Raw genomic sequence first — 9,762 nt, 5'->3', positions numbered from 1 at the left:
ATCTTGCGTGATTGTAGGAATTTTTTTTGAAATTACTGCATTCTCCAACACACACACACACACACACACACACACACACACACACACACACACACACACACACACACACACACACACACATATATATATATATATATAGAGAGAGATGTCACATGAGCAGCGATTGGTCAAAACCGGTTGAGTTAGAGCATCTCCACTTGCCCCCCCCCGCAACAGCCCCTCCAAGCCCCTTTTTTATCGCTGGCTCGAAAAAATCAGCCCAGTCGCGCCCCAGAAGCCCAGTTTTCACCGGTTAGGGCCAAAATTGGCGCCGACGGACCTAGGTCGAACCCGGCGCGCTAGGGGCGCCGGGCGAAACGTTTTTGGCATGAAAGCCTGGTGGACCCTCATAGTCAGCGGCTGCGCGTCGCAGAGAATCTTCGTCGTCGTCATCGCCTTGTTTCCTGCAGGAATCAATGCGAAGGGTGCCGCCGGCCAGCCTTCCATTGATTCACGGGTGGCGTAGTGAACGCACGCTGCCGCGCGTCCCGCCTCCTCTCCGCCACGCGTCGACACTATTGCCGGCCACTTGCCGCCGACGCCCTCTCTCTCCTCGTCTCTCGAACCGCGACCATGGGCGAGCGCTACCCCGACGACGGAGCGGCGGCCAACGGCTTCGGCCGCCGCCACCTGCACGAGGCAGAGGCCCGCCTCCTCTATGAAGCGGACTACCCCGCGCCACCGGACATGCGGGTGCCGGGCTCGTGGAGGCTCAGCGCCTACGCAGTCCCGTGCCACCGCCGCCGAATATTAGCTGAATTCGTGTCTTTTTCGTCCAATTTTAACCGAACTTCAATTAAAAAAACGGCGTCTGGGGGCGACCTGAGGCCGTGGTTGGGAACCCGACCGCCCGCACGGCCACAATAGTGCCGGCTAGCCCCCAGAAGGCGCTATTTCTGTTCCTGGGGGCGGATGCTCTTAGTAGCGAAACAATGTCGCTTCTCCACATGGACGAAAATGACTGGTTTGGAGAATTCGTGGAGCAGTTTGTGTGGTTTGATAGTCGAGGGACCAAAGTGGAAAGAGTTGAGGAAACAAAACTGGACTTTTGCCACTTTTGGAAGCATCCAAAATCTTTCTCTGATCAAAACAAGCTGCGTGCATCACTTTTATTATTTCAACAAGGAACATTTATTTGCAATTAGACATGCACAACCCCATATACACGAACAATTCTGTAGCTTGGTGAGAATTCAAATAAGGAATAACCAAAGAAAAGACGACAACGATGAATGCCAAAAAAAAAAGTGCGCAGTGAAAGAATCGCCAACTTTTACAACATGAACTCGCTTGCAGGTTGAAGCAAACAATTGAGATCGAGCCATGCATGCACGTACGTGCGCAGCTGCTGCACTACGTACGTACTCCACTTAGTATTAGTGGTTGATTGCGCGGCAGTTCTTCCTGATCTGGCCCTGGTAGCCGGCCTTGACCATGGCCTTCTCGAACCTGCCCTCCCACCACCCCGGGATTTTGGCGTTCTCGACCACCATTCTCGTTGTCTCCGCCGACGTCATGAGCGCCACGTCAGAGGTGAAGAGCACCGTGTGTGACAGCACGTTCTTGTAGTATTGCCTGTCCAGCTTGTTGGGCGTCACCACATCCTGCATCACCGTCGGGTCGTTGCCGCCTGGGGTCGCGTCGGCCGGGCACTGCCCCCTCAGGAATGCGGCGAGGCCGCCGTTGATGTCGGAGGGGGTGTTGAGGCGGTCGGAGACGAAGGACGAGCAGTGAGAACGCCCGATCGTGTGCGCGCCAGAGAGGACGACCAGGTCCTCCGCGTTGAGCCCCTTGATGACGAAGCTAGCGACGAGGTCGCTGAGGTTTGACGTCGGCGGGACCAGGAACTTCAGCGGCTCGGAGGCGTTTGAGTAGGTGCCGTCGCGGCGGCCGGACGGCATCTCGAAGTTTACCTTGCCCTGCTGAGGATGCAGGACGCATCACGGGCCGCGAAGGCAACGATGTCTGCACAGGAGACGATGCCTACATAAGTATATGTCTCACCTGGAGCGTACGTAAGTATTCTTCACATAAGATCTCACGAATATAGTATGGGCTGACACTTCGCTAAGTCTCAGTCGACTGAGATTTAGCAATCATATCATTACCAAAGACGTCCTTTGATTAGTTTTCGGTGCCACTGGGAGGAGTAAAGTGAGCGAATTCAACGACGATTGGTGGCAACTACCCGGTGCAGTAACGTTCCAACGAAGCCAAGATAATCGTTGTTAATTTTAAGCACATGCCAACAACATTTTTCGAGTGGGCATTTTTCGAGTGCCCACCTATATAAGTATCTTCCCGCAGCTCGAGCTACAGCAACACACATTCTACACCCATCTATCGACCACTTCTCTCTTCTTTTCCTATATCCAATCTTAGTCAAACAAGCTAGCTTCGAAGAAATAGAAATGGCGGTTGTTGCTGCAAAGCCACACATTTTGGTGGCCTGTGCCTCGCTGCTCCTCACCGTGGGGTGCCAGGCCAGCCCTTTCTGGCCACTGGAGATCGGCTACTACCACGACAAGTGCCCCCAGGCGGAGGCCGTCGTCAAGGGCGTAATGGAGAAGGCCATCTCCCAGAACCCCGGCAATGGCGCCGCCATGATCCGCATGCTCTTCCATGACTGTTTCGTCGAGGTACTAACGAATTTGCAAACATATATATGTATGTATACTTCTTCTTCGATACAACCCCCTTAGACACATGGACGGATCTCCAGGAAGCATCATAGTACGCTTTAATTGTGTCCTCTCTTTGACCAGTTCATTTGTCACATCTGATCATTAGCTAGCAGTTTTTAGTTAGCTGAAACATTAAAGCTAAACTGGTGTGCATGTCGCTCGTAATTTATATGAGGGCTATGGCAATGCGCGCGTGCGAACCGGACGACAGTTAGCGTGTGGAATGCAAATTCTTTTTCACTTTCCCGGGAGAAATAAGAAGAATAAAAGAGTTGCAACACGCCATGACAAATTTTAAGAATGAAAATGAATTTTGAGTCGGATCATGAGATTGTCGATGTGATACTTCATTTTTTTCTTCTGTATTCATTATCGCATACTACGACTAGAACAAACCAATGAATGAGCTACTAATGGTGTCAATAATGTTGATGCCACTTGTAGTATAGCTAGCGAAGATCAAAATGTCAGTATTACTTTTTATATTAAATGTAACTTGAACGATTTCGCTAGAGATTGTCATTTAGTTAACTCCATAGCAGCTTGCCATCTAGGTTATAATGTGTTGTTTAAATTTGCATGTGGTTGGTCGCAAGATGATGGTTTCCCTGACGTGGTGTCAAAAGAGTGGTGAGATGAGCAACAACGATCCATCTCTATGCAGATTTACACCTGAGGTCGTCTTGGAGGCGCAATCGGCTAAACAGTACTCTGAATGCCAAATCTCAGCACTCTGAGCACATGTTCGGCCACCGGCATGAGATCAGATGTCGATGACCCAAACATCAAAGTAGTTATTTTTTATCACACGGACATTTTTCACATTGGACACATTTTCAATTGAGGCCAGCTTAATTACGTTTTTTGTCGTGCCATCAACTAGTGTCAACACACTCTGGCACAATTACTATCTCACATAGGATTGATAAAGTCCGTATGAGGGCGAGTAATCCCCTTGTATTCACTATTTCCGCATGTTCCATCAAAAAACATGGGCCCCACCCCTAGTTGCAACAAGAGTGAGGTTGTTTAGTTTCACTTACACAAATTTGATCATTAGAATCTGCATGGCCAATCCTATTTAGCCCAACTATTTTTCTAAATTCTAACACTTACATGGATTAAGAAATTTTAATGTGTGTCTGAAATTTGTTTTGAGGGAAATATGTGCCTCAGTTGTGATGTATTGCTTTGTTGTGTTGTCTGCTACTCTCACAAAAAAACTTCTGTAGTTCAGCTGGAGGGCACAATCCAGCCAACTTAGCTACCACCAAGGACAAACCAAGACAGAATATTCTACCTTCCTTTCCCCATTGAAAACCTTTTGTTTTGTTCTGAGTGCACATTCCAAATTTGGGTAAGTGGTTGACAAAATCAAAACAAGGCGTGTTTGACAAAATTAAAACAAGGCATGTTAACATATATATTTTCATCCTATCATTATTATTTCAGAGAAGGCCATTTGCAATGTAATAAGTCGTTTTTTAATCTGCAGCGGATTCTAGCTTATGACTTTTGATCGTTGTGGACACTAGTTTGACCATTTGCGTGTCCTATCTAGTTCTAGGTAATAAGAGTACAATTGGACATGTCAAACAATGATTATCTTGGCATCGTTGGAACGTTACTGCACCGGGTTGTTGCCACCAATCGTCATTGTACTCCTGCAGCCCAGTGGCCCCGAAAACTAATCAAAGGGCGTCTTCGGTAATGATATGATACGCATGTAGGATATTTTGTACTCCCTCCGTCCCATAATGTAAAACGTTTTTTTGACACTACATTAAAATAAAAAAACGTCTTACATTATGGGACGGATGGAGTAGTAACAAACAGCTAGCAGTTCACTAACCCTGATGGTTATATGCGGTTGACTCGAGTGATGTATGAAGTGTGAACCGGTAATATACATAAGCTGGACCCAGCTATTTCGTAATACTAAAAAAAAGAACCGGTAATATACATAAGCTGGACCCAGCTATTTCGTAATACTAAAAAAAAGCTGATTGACGTAGCCGTGCATGCGGATGGGTCCATGTCATCTGACAGCGTCCGTGAAACCGAAAAATAAACTAATCATGGTTACATTTGCAATCATCCTAATCTTTACTACTATTAAACAATCAAACAAGAACTTTCTTACGTGCACCCCACAAACATACCCGGATTCATTACCACCGCACGATTAGACCCAGTAAACTTAATCTAACTGTTAGCCTTAACCTAATCTGTTTCGTGATGTGCACTTTGCAATTTACAACGACTGACCGTACTCCACCACGGAGGAATGTGAAACTCCACGCCCGCAGCCCCTACAATCACACAAGGCACGTAGAAATAGGAAACTGATCGCAAACGGATCCCTTCACCCTCAATCACGACGATTCCCTGTCACCGCGTCAGACGCCGCCTTCCAAGACAACGAGGGCTCCCTCGCCGCACGATAGCACCGTCTCCTTCCTGGACAGCGAACTCACCGCCGCGGGAGGTGCTCCAGGTGATGAGGTCTGGAGAGGCGACCAGAATGAGGAATGAAGAGGGATGGTGGAAAGAGGGATGGCCACGGCAATCTAATCATCTCTCTGTCCGGTCCGTATAATAAGCCTTCCATCATGGATGGATCACTAACCCGCGCCGCGCGCTTCATCGGATCAGCAGTGAGGTTGAGGAGCCATGGGGAACTTCCGGCGATCCCACGCGAACAAAACCAAGGAGAAAAGCAAGAATAAATCACCGGAGAAGATGAGAGCAGAGGAGGAGATGGCGGGCGATCCCGGCGGAGTCGCCATCGTCGTCGACGCAACCGAAGAAGAGGAACCAGAAGAAGTTGGGAAGAAGATGGTGGTGCTGCAATGGCTGGACCTGGACGGCGCAGACCTGGCGGTGGTGCCCGAGGCGGAGGCGAGCCAGTGCGGCGTCCAATTAGAGCACATGATCGGCAGGTACGAGTACGACACCTATGCCTGAAGGAAATATGCCCTAGAGGCAATAATAAAGTTATTATTTATTTCCTTATATCATGATAAATGTTTATTATTCATGCTAGAATTGTATTAACCGGAAACATAATACATGTGTGAATACATAGACAAACAGAGTGTCACTAGTATGCCTCTACTTGACTAGCTCGTTGATCAAAGATGGTTATGTTTCCTAGCCATAGACATGAGTTGTCATTTGATTAACGGGATCACATCATTAGGAGAATGATGTGATTGACTTGACCCATTCCGTTAGCTTAGCACTCGATCATTTAGTATGTTGCTATTGCTTTCTTCATGACTTATACATGTTCCTATGACTATGAGATTATGCAACTCCCGTTTACCGGAGGAACACTTTGTGTGCTACCAAACGTCACAACGTAACTGGGTGATTATAAAGGTGCTCTACAGGTGTCTCCGAAGGTACTTGTTGGGTTGGCGTATTTCGAGATTAGGATTTGTCACTCCGATTGTCGGAGAGGTATCTCTGGGCCCTCTCGGCAATGCACATCACTTAAGCCTTGCAAGCATTGCAACTAATGAGACTTGCTGGTAACGAGATTGAACTAGGCATTAAGATACCGACGATCGAATCTCGGGCAAGTAACATACCGATGACAAAGGGAACAACGTATGTTGTTATGCGGTCTGACTGATAAAGATCTTCGTAGAATATGTGGGAGCCAATATGAGCATCCAGGTTCCGCTATTGGTTATTGATCGGAGACGTGTCTCGGTCATGTCTACATAGTTCTCGAACCCGTAGGGTCCGCACGCTTAAAGTTTCGATGACAGTTATATTATGAGTTTATATGTTTTGATGTACCGAAGGTTGTTCGGAGTCCCGGATGTGATTACAGACATGACGAGGAGTCTCGAAATGGTCGAGACATGAAGATTGATATATTGGAAGCCTATGTTTGGATATCGGAAGTGTTCCGGGTGAAATCAGAATTTTACTGGAGTACCCGGAGGTTACCGGAACCCCCCGGGGGCTTAATGGGCCATAGTGGGCCTTAGTGGAAGAGAGGAGAGGCGGCCAGGGCAGGGCCGCGCGCCCCTCCCCCCTAGTCCGAATAGGACAAGGAGAGGGGGGCGGCGCCCCCCTTTCCTTCCTCTCTCCCTCCTCTTTCCCCCTCCACTCCTAGTCCAACAAGGAAAAGGGAAGGAGTCCTACTCCCGGTGGGAGTAGGACTCCTCCTGGCGCGCCCCTCCTGGTCGGCCGCACCTCTCCCCCTTGCACCTTTATATACGGGGGCAGGGGGGCACCCTAGAGACACAACAATTGATCGTTTGATCTTTTAGCCATGTGCGGTGCCCCCCTCCACCATAGTCCACCTCGATAATACTGTAGCGGTGCTTAGGCGAAGCCCTGCGTCGGTAGAACATCATCATCGTCACCACGCCGTCGTGCTGACGAAACTCTCCCTCAACACTCGGCCGGATCAGAGTTCGAGGGACGTCATCGGGCTGAACGTGTGCTGAACTCGGAGGTGCCGTGCGTTCGGTACTTGATCGGTCGGATCGTGAAGACGTACGACTACATCAACCGCGTTGTCTTAACGCTTCCGCTGTCGGTCTACGAGGGTACGTGGACAACACTCTCCCCCCTCGTTGCTATGCATCACCATGATCTTGCGTGTGCGTAGGATTTTTTTTGAAATTACTACGTTCCCCAACAATGGTATAAGAGCCAGGTTTTATGCGTTGATGTTATATGCACGAGTAAAACACAAGTGAGTTGTGGGCGATATAAGTCATACTGCTTACCAGCATGTCATACTTTGGTTCGGCAGTATTGTTGAATGAAGCGGCCCGGACCGACATTACGCGTACGCTTACGCGAGACTGGTTCTTCCGACGTGCTTTGCACAGAGGTGGCTGGCGGGTGTCAGTTTCTCCAACTTTAGTTGAATCGAGTGTGGCTACGCCCGGTCCTTGCGAAGGTTAAAACAACACCAACTTGACAAACTATCGGTGTGGTTTTGATGCGTAGGTGAGAACGGTTCTTGCTAAGCCCGTAGCAGCAACGTAAAACTTGCAACAACAAAGTAGAGGACGTCTAACTTGTTTTGCAGGGCATGTTGTGATGTGATATGGTCAAGACATGATGCTAAATTTTATTGTATGAGATGATCATGTTTTGTAACCGAGTTATCGGCAACTGGCAGGAGCCATATGGTTGTCGCTTTATTGTATGCAATGCAATCGCCCTGTAATGCTTTACTTTATCACTAAGCGGTAGCGATAGTCGTAGAAGCATAAGATTGGCGAAACGACAACGATGCTATGATGGAGATCAAGGTGTCGCGCCGGTGACGATGGTGATCATGACGGTGCTTAGGAGATGGAGATCACAAGCACAAGATGATGATGGCCATATCATATCACTTATATTGATTGCATGTGATGTTTATCTTTTATGCATCTTATCTTGCTTTGATTGACGGTAGTATTATAAGATGATCCCTCACTAAATTATCAAAGTATAAGTGTTCTCCCTGAGTATGCACCGTTGCGAAAGTTCTTCGTGCTGAGACACCACGTGATGATCGGGTGTAATAGGCTCTACGTTCAAATACAACGGGTGCAAAACAGTTGCACACGCGGAATACTCAGGTTAAGCTTGACGAGCCTAGCATATAACAGATATGGCCTCGGAACACGGAGACCGAAAGGTCGAGCGTGAATCATATAGTGGATATGATCAACATAGTGATGTTCACCGTTGAAACTACTCCATCTCACGTGATGATCGGACATGGTTTAGTTGATATGTATCACATGATCACTTAGAGGATTAGAGGGATGTCTATCTAAGTGGGAGTTCTTAAGTAATATGATTAATTGAACTTAAATTTATCATGAACTTAGTACCTGATAGTATCTTGCTTGTCTATGTTGATTGTAGATAGATGGCCCGTGTTGTTGTTCCGTTGAATTTTAATGCGTTCCTTGAGAAAGCAAAGTTGAAAGATGATGGTAGCAATTACACAGACTGGGTTCGTAACTTGAGGATTATCCTCATTGCTGCACAGAAGAATTACGTCCTGGAAGCACCGCTGGGTGCCAGACCTGCTGCAGGAGCAACACCAGATGTTATGAACGTCTGGCAGAGCAAAGCTGATGACTACTCGATAGTTCAGTGTGCCATGCTTTACGGCTTAGAACCGGGTCTTCAATGACGTTTTGAACGTCATGGAGCATATGAGATGTTCCAAGAGTTGAAGTTAATATTTCAAGCAAATGCCCGGATTAAGAGATATGAAGTCTCCAATAAGTTCTACAGCTGCAAGATGGAAGACAATAGTTCTGTCAGTGAGAATATACTCAAAATGTCTGGGTATAACAATCACTTGATTCAACTAGGAGTTAATCTTCCGGATGATAGCGTCATTGACAGAATTCTTCAATCACTGCCACCAAGCTACAAGAGCTTCGTGATGAACTATAACATGGAAGGGATGGATAAGACAATTCCCGAGCTCTTCGCAATGCTAAAGGCTGCGGAGGTAGAAATCAAAATGGAGCATCAAGTGTTGATGGTCAATAAGACCACTAGTTTCAAGAAAAAGGGCAAAGGGAAGAAGAAGGGGAACTTCAAGAAGAACAGCAAGCAAGTTGCTGTTCAGGAGAAGAAACCCAAGTCTGGACCTAAGCCTGAGACTGAGTGCTTCTACTGCAAGCAGACTGGTCACTGGAAGTGGAACTGCCCCAAGTATTTGGCGGATAAGAAGGATGGCAAGGTGAACAAAGGTATATGTGATATACATGTTATTGATGTGTACCTTACTAATGCTCGTAGTAGCACCTGGGTATTTGATACTGGTTCTGTTGCTAATATTTGCAACTCAAAGCAGGGGCTACAGATTAAGCGAAGATTGGCTAAGGACGAGGTGACGATGCGCGTGGGAAATGGTTCCAAAGTCGATGTGATCGCGGTCAGCACACTACCTCTACATCTATCTTCGGGATTAGTTTTAGACCTAAATAGTTGTTATTTGGTGCCAGCGTTAAGCATGAACATTATATCTGGATCTTGTTTGATGCGAGAC

Source organism: Triticum aestivum, chromosome 1D (assembly GCF_018294505.1).
Source record: "Triticum aestivum cultivar Chinese Spring chromosome 1D, IWGSC CS RefSeq v2.1, whole genome shotgun sequence".
NCBI lineage: Eukaryota > Viridiplantae > Streptophyta > Magnoliopsida > Poales > Poaceae > Triticum > Triticum aestivum.
Note: the sequence above shows the minus strand (reverse complement) of the source record.